This window comes from Alligator sinensis, unplaced genomic scaffold (assembly GCF_000455745.1).
Source record: "Alligator sinensis unplaced genomic scaffold, ASM45574v1 scaffold1086_3, whole genome shotgun sequence".
Taxonomy (NCBI): domain Eukaryota; kingdom Metazoa; phylum Chordata; order Crocodylia; family Alligatoridae; genus Alligator; species Alligator sinensis.
In genome coordinates, this window is record NW_005841975.1 from 1,387,235 (window position 1) to 1,395,249 (window position 8,015).

Consider the following 8,015-nt stretch of genomic DNA (forward strand, 5'->3'; position numbering starts at 1 on the left):
TCTTGAAGACCCCCAGGGTAGGGGAGAGTACTACCTCCCTTGGGAGCCCGTTCCAGACTTTGGCCACTCTAAGTGTGAACAAGTTCTTCCTAATGTCCAGTCTAAATCTGCTCTCTGCTAGCTTGTGGCCATTATTTCTTGTAACCCCCGGGGGACCCTTGGTGAGTAAAACCTCACCAATTCCCTTCTGTGCCCCCGTGATGAATTTATAGGCAGCCACAAGGTCGCCTCTCAACCTTCTCTTGCGGAGAAAATAAAAGTGCAATACCTATTTCATATTAACTCCCCATCTTTACACTCTTCTTCCACATTTAGGATATGGACATGCAGTCAATGCATAATAGCTATTTTTGGCTATCTCCCCACCAAGTCAACCCCCAAATCACCCAAGAGCTTGCATCCTGAATACTTGGGGCACTGCTGTGTGTCTGTGAAGACATTGCCTCCCAGGTTCTCCATTTTAACATTGGCTTGATTTGCATTCCACTTCCTATTTACAAGATAAAATGCGTGACAGGAGTTTGTAGACACCTAGGAACAGCTGGAGAGGAAGCAAAAAAGTATCCCAAAAATGGGAGACACTTTTTTATCTTTCCTCTGTCCTTTAAGAACTGGCAGAAGGCTATTTAGTTGATACCATATTTACAATCTAGAGCAGTATCTGGGGAAGTATAATTCTGCTGTTAAGGTTTTGTCTAAGGAGTAGATTTTATTTGCTTTGAATGCTGGCTGCTGTGAACTAACCTGTTGATCAGGAAGGCCTCGCAAAGTGGGGATGACAAAACAGGCACAAATGGAAATGCAGTGTTCTGAAGCCCTCGGGAGCTCACTGCTGACCCCTGTCCATGAGCATGAAGAAGAGCCAGCCAGAACTGCTTCAAAATTTGGAGAAGAAGAGCCTCATAGGGAGGAACTCTCTGCTTCCTTCTGTTGATAAGCAAGGGGAAAGGACTGAATAGGCCAGACCTCATCTGCATTTCGATCTGTGAGAGTGACAGGGCGTGGGGATTAACATACTATTAAGGGCTGAGTTTGTACATAGCTAAATTCTATTATGTCTGATGGATAAAGAATGGACGGGACTATGGGACCAATGGTCTGACCGCTCATGTAGGTTCCTAGCCGAGATACAGGACCTCCATCTAACTCAGGAGGTGCACAGCTCCACCAGGGGAAATGCCTTGTTGGATCTGGTGCTGGCCACAGGCGACGACCTCATGAGGGGCCTGCGGGTGCTCGACCACCTGGACGACAGCGATCATTGCCTGCTGGAATTCACCATCCAGCGCAAGGTGGCAAAAGCCTGCAGCAAAGCAGCAGCCCTGGACTTCAGGAGGGCAGATTTCAATGAAGTAAGAAGAATAGTTGGGGAAATACTGAGGTCCCGGAGGAGAGGGGAGTTGGGTGTCCAAGAAGAGTGTTCGTTCCTTAAGGAGATGATCCTCCATGCCCAAGAGAGGTAATCCCAACAAGGGTCAAAGGGGACAAGAGGGCACAAAAGCCCCCATGGCACACCAAAGGCATATGAGAACATCTCCTAGCTAAAAGGGAGGCGTACACCCAATGGAAGGGAGGGGCCATCACCAGGGAGGACTATACCTCGGTTACTCGGGGCTTCAGGGGGGTGGTCAAGAGATGTACATGCACATGCCCAAAATTTGGACTCCATAAGCCATGGACAATAAACGGTAAGTAGAAGAGACAAGAGAAGTGGCTAAGGCTAGAATGTACTGAGAGGGGGATGTAGCTTACTAGTAATTTCTAAGCACCCTCCTGAACAGACTCTTACAGAATAGATATTGTTGGCCTATTGATTATGACTTTCCAGAGTTTATTCTATGTCCCACTTGCACTCCAAATAAAGGGAGGGATCTTTGATTGGATTTTGAGCTCTTGGACTCAAGGCTTGCAAGTAGAAAGTATGCTTTGTCATGGGCATCCCGGTGATATAACTTAGTTTTGCATATTTGTGGGTTGGGGGCTCAGGCTGATTTTATATAAGGCTGGTGGGGGAAGTGCACACACACCCAGAAGGAACCCTGAAGTAACTGGCCCCAACCCTCTCTACTGCCAACATCACCTGGCAGAAAGGTTGCACTGGGAAATACTTTTCCAAAAAACATGTAATTAGGCTACTTTACATATGGCCACAGGAAATCATTGAAGCCAATAATTTAGCTAGGTCCAAAAAGGAAGCAGATATTTTTGCAGCTAACAAAACTATCCAGAGCCACACCAACTAATGTCAATGCATTTTTTTGAAAGTGACATTAAATTTTGTATTTTGTGGCTTAAGGCAACCTCTGACTAGTAGCCATCTAGGATGAGATTTAACATGGGGGGACATTACCCTGCACCTGTATACTGTGAGGTTCTAGGCCTTCTTCTACAGCATCTGCTGCTGGCTAATGTCAAAGACAAAATACTGACCTGCATGGACCTAACTGAATAAGGCGGTTTCTCTCTTCCCATGTTCTTGAAACTGGTATCAGAGATGCTTGATGCAACTTTGATTTCCTGCCATTTGCATTATTCATAATGGTTTATGCAATGGTACATCATTGGATTTACATAGTTGTGTAACAGGAAACCTAGTGTATCCACAGGAATATTACTCTGTACAGGTGTAAGATATCATTCTTCTTCTTTCTAGCCTCACGACTTCCATGTGCTGTAACCAGGAAGCAACTTGCAAATGGTGAGACAAATCCAAACATCTGTTAGAAACTATCTGGGACACAGATTATTTGCAAATAGTGTAGAATGGCCCTGATTTTCTCCTGCCTTGCCTAAGTGTACAATGAGTGTTAAAAGCTACCAGTGTCTTCAGATAGCACTAGACTTGCACACACTTTGCATAACTTCAGATGACTGTGCGAAGCATAGAGCAATGGTGAACCGATGCCCGATGTGATGTGCATTTGATCACACACAGAATTACGCCATACCCCACAAGCACTATTTTACTTCGATAGCCATCATTCGTGCATCCACCATTACAGGAAGCAGAGATGACAAGGCCTAGCAGTTATAATCCAGCCCTTATAAATTCCAGACTTGGGAGCTTTGAGGGAATTAAGTTAAAAATGTGAGCAGGCCAGGTTTCCTGTATTTCTTTTCCCAGGGCCGTGCTCCTTATCATTAGCTCTTGGGTCTACTCCAGGAGCTGTAGATTATATTTTATGCAGGAGACTTTTTTTTTTTCAGGCAGGTCCCTCCTCACTCAAAGATATATGTTTTCTCTTTGTATCGTATCCTGAACCTGGCAATGAACAGAACTGCTGCTTCCACAGTCTTGCAGACAAAAGATTTCCTGATCTCAGTGAGGACCTTACATCTGTTTTGTGTAACGGGGCTTAGATCAGGAAACAGAAGGACTCTGTTTCCATCATACAGGATCTCTGGTTGATCTTCAGCCAGCCTCAGGAATCAATCTCTGTCCCTAACATCAGATAAAACTACTAGAAAGGTAGGCTTTCCCTTTGCCTTGCCACAGTGCTCTTCTTATTGGTATTCAGTAATGCCTCTTCACATAAAAGGAGAAGAATGCCTATGAGTTGGGCCAAAGATTGTTTCTTTTACCCACCCACTAGTTGTGCCTGAACCTACTAGGAAACAAAGGACGTGGACATTTCAAGCCCTTCCCAACTCTTCAGAGAGACTTTCCTGATCTGAGGTAATATCTTATCAAAGAATTTGATAGACCTACTCATCTCGCTATAAAACACATACCCTTGCATCACTCCTTCCTGCCTTCTGTCCTTAGTACTCCCATCTTTTCTTTCCAAGCTAACACACTTAACAAGTAGTTTCCTTGAGCTTTTATCCCTTGAGGAGCATAAAGCAGTCTGAGGCTTGTTGGGCAAATGGTCTGGAAAGTTTTTAATGGTGCTTTGCGGTGCCTGGCCCATGAAGAAGTCTATGGGATGGCACTGGAAGGTCAGTCCAGGCATATGTGAGGATGTAGTTGTTCTCTATCAAGACATGTACCTGCAATGCTACACTGGGGGGTGTGCTGGAGCTGGGCTCACCATCCTCACACCAGGAAATGCTCCAGGAGTATCTGCCTTCTAAAAGAGCAGTGGGGATGATGCCCACTGCTGTAACACTTGTGACATGCTCTCCTTTACAGACCAGCTACCTCTACTGGCCAGCAGAGAGGACACGTGGCCACCAGCCCACCTTTGTGGAGCAGCTCTCACCAAGAAGCAGTCCCTGAATTCAGAAATACCTGACGACTGAACTTTACAGCACAGTGAAATCCAGGGGTAGCAGAGTGCTCTGCACCGCCCTTTGTTGTGCATCAACAAACCGGTTAGCCATAGCCTTACCTTTACAGGATTAGGTTTAAAGTCATGATTGGTAGTGAGCACCTAGTTCCTACTGGCTTTTATCTACCTCCCTGGGGCACCTTGTGGTACTTTCCCTTTAACAGGCAGGCGGAATGTCAGATCTTTTCTATCCTAGGGTATGTGCAAAGATATGTAACTGTCTGGTATGAGCAGAGAGAGGTAGTTAGTTGTGTTAGCTTGAAGTTAGGCAGAAGGCAGGAGGTGGGGTGGCACCTTATAGACTAAGTTGTTTGGAGAGGCATGAGCCTTTTTAGGTTACAGCCTACTTCATCAGATGGTTAGAATGGATTTGCACGGATCAGGGTACTAAAAAATGGTATTCGGTCATTTAAATACAAGGCCTAGGGAAAGTAGGGGCATTGCTGAGAGAGGTCAAGGTAGGACAAAGAGATCAAATAAATAAACAGAGCAACTTAACCCATTGAGGGGAATGGGGGTAATAAAAGCTAGTTCAGGTAATGGGATAAGAATCCAGGCTCTCTGTTGAGACTGTGCTTAGCAAAATCCAGTGTGTGGATGTTTTCTTGTTCTGCAATTTCACATTAAAGTTGGTTTTTAAAGTGTTGTTGTTTAAGAGTAGCTACTCTAAGGTCAGTGCTGGGATATCCAAGGAAGTTAAAATATTCTGCCACAAGCGTTTGTGTCTTTCTGGAATTGATGTCAGATTGGTGTTGTAGAATATCTGTTAAACAGGCCTGAAACTGTCTGATGGTGGGATGGTATAGAGTTACTTGTATCTGCTTGATTATAGTTTTGCTAAGAGAAATACCTGGGCAAGAGAATGTCACAAGGTGTGAACTATTTAAGAAAACTCAGGTAAAATGTACAGAAGAAAACTGGGTAAAGGTTGCAAGGTTGATTTGAGTTCATTTTATGGTTTGATGATAAGTGAGGCTAATTTTAGGACAAAATAAAGCTTATATAGGGAATACGGATAGTCATACAAATATTAATTAAAGTAGAACCTATCAGGAACCCTTTAATATGTTTTTCATAATTTTCTAAGGGTTTTTTTATATTTTTGCCAAGCAAGAAAGTATAAAAACTGGGTAGTTTTTTACTCTTCAGATTTGAACTACAGTTCTTGCTGAATTACCAACTTGCAAGTGTACCTATTCAGCAACTCACTTTTGAAACCCAGGTAAGAAGGTCCTTTCCCTAATGGGCTGGCCACCTGTCAGAGGCTTTTTAAATTTAGGACTTACAAATTTTGGCTTTTTATAGACATTCCATTTCCCTAGGTTTAATTCAGACTACAACTGTCACTATATACATGCAGATGTCTGTAGTAGACCTTTGTAAAGTGGCTAGTATTCACTTCGGATTCAGAGTAAGCCGATTCAAGGACAGTGATTTGGTGATTTGAATCACTGTCCCAACTCAATTCAGCCGAATCTGATTCAGAGATTCAGCCGCCACCGAATTGGCTGAATCTCTGAATCGGATGGGCCCTACCCCACCCGCTCTCCCAGCCCAGTCAATGGCTGCCCAACCTGGCCCCAGCTTCCCAGCTCTTAAAAAAAAAAAGCCAGATTCACCAGCTGCTGCCAGGCAAGGGGGCCATCCCCACTGCCCCCACTACCTCGCGCTGCATGGGAGGCTCTGCTACAAGCCCCCGTCCCCGCCCCTCTCTCCCAGCCCCACCATGGCTGCCCCACCGGCCCCAGCTCCCGGTTCATTAAAAAAAAATAAATGAATAAGCCCCCACTCGCCAGCTGCTGCCTAGTGGGGGATGATCTGCTGCCCCCCATTGCTCCATGCTGTGTGTGTGTGGGGGGGGAGGGGGGCTCTGCCACAAGCCCCTTAACCCCTCCCCACTCTCCCAGCCCCACCATGGCTGCCCTACCCGCCCCAGCTCCCAGCCCTTAAAAAAAAAAAAAAAGCCCCAATTCACTGGCTGCTGCCAGGCGGGAGGAGGGGGAGTGATCCCCACTGCCCCCCACTGCCCCACGCTGCATGGGGGGCTCTGCCACAAGCCCCCAGAAGCCCCAAGGCTGCTGCAACAGCTGGTGAGGCTGGGCTTTTTTTTTTAAAGAGCCAGGCAGGGTAGCCACGGGGGCGACTGAGAGGGCGGGCAAGGGATGGGGCCTCGTGGCAGAGCCCCCCCATGCAGCATGGGGCATGGGGCCCCCTGCCACCTGGCAGCAGCTGGTGAGCCAGTTTTGTTTTTTGGTTTTTTCCCAAAGAGCTGGGAGCTGGGGCCGGATGGTATGGGAGAGGTCCCCCCCTTGGTCCCCTTCCCTCTCCTATAGCCCCCCCTCCTCCACCCGCTACTTACCAGCGCAGAGTCCGAGTCCAGCTTCCTGCTGCAGTGAGCAGGGACTGCCCAAATCTCCAAAGCTCTCCGAATCTTTCCAAAATTGATTCAGAGAGCTTCAAATCGATTCAGACTTCTTTTATTGGTCTCCTGATTTGATTCCAATTTGGCCACTGTATCAGGCCGAATCTCCTCCGAATCAAATCAGCACCCACAGCTTCACACAGCCCTAGTCTGTAGTCCGAATTAAAATTGGCTCCAGTCCAAATTAACTAGTCCTCATTGAATGAGGATTAAAGTTAATGGAGACTATGGCAGTTTGAACTAGGCAATTTAAACTGCATTAATTAATTTGTGTGTTTATGCAGGTATCTAGGGCTTGCTGTTGCTGACACCCACAACCAGGTGTGTAGCAAGTGAGAACAGTTTTGTGGCTCTGACTGTGAGTGATGGGCAGTGTCTAGTGACCTTTGCCATGTCTCTTGCAGAAATGCACGAAAACCTCCCTGATGGTCAATGATCACCTATTAACCCTTCATTTGAATTGAAATTTGATTCAAACTGTGCAAGGTAGATCAGTTATGCTTTGAGGTAAATAGTAGTGTAAGAGTGATGTTATAGCTGTGATGGTCCAGAAATTATACAAAAAGCAAGGATTTCTTAGGGTGATATCTTTTATTGGACCAACTATGTATTTTGGATAAAGTGAGACAAGCTTTCAAATGCAAGCTTTTCAAATGAACCCTGGATGTTATAATCCATGCTGTTTGGTCCAGTGGTGATGTGCTCTGTGGTGATGATGGGGCACAACTGGCATCTGGACCTGTTATAAGGTCTGGTGTGTTGGTGAGAACAGGAGTTCACTAGGCTGTTATATGAATGTCACTGGCTGGTTCTCCTGAGCTTTTCACTCCAATATGGGAGGGTGGAGTGGGGCAGGAATTACGTGAGCTAACACAATGCTAACGCTCTGGGCATTTGAAGGCTATAATTAGTGGGGTTCTCCGTGGAAGGTCATGGACTCTGGAGTTCCCTTCCACCCCTATCCTGAAGTAGCTTGAGTTTGTAGTCTTTAAGGAACAGGCCAGCTACTTTCTCAGGTTTCCATGTTATTTCTCAGGTTTTCTTGTTATTTTTACAGCTGCATTTCTGGGGTGGGAGACTTACAAAGGAAGCGGCAGTAACACTTTCTGAAGTTATGCTTCTCGTGTGATTTTGACCTTCTACATGCACTCAGTAGCAGTTTGTGACTTCAGTTTGTGATTTTAATTGCATATAATACTTGAAGCAGCGTAAAGGCTGACATTTTCCAAGTATCTTCTGAGTCAAAAGAAGGAGACAGGTGTCTATTTCAGTGCGTGCATGAAACACAGTTCCATTGCCCAAATGGGATGAAACCCTGCTGA

General features: G+C 45.8%; 1 long non-coding RNA gene across 1 annotated transcript in view; it reads right to left on the bottom strand.

The window, feature by feature from the left end:
- Window positions 1–8,015, bottom strand: part of LOC112549842 — a 46,633-nt gene that overhangs the window by 918 nt on the left and 37,700 nt on the right. The window lies entirely within an intron of this gene.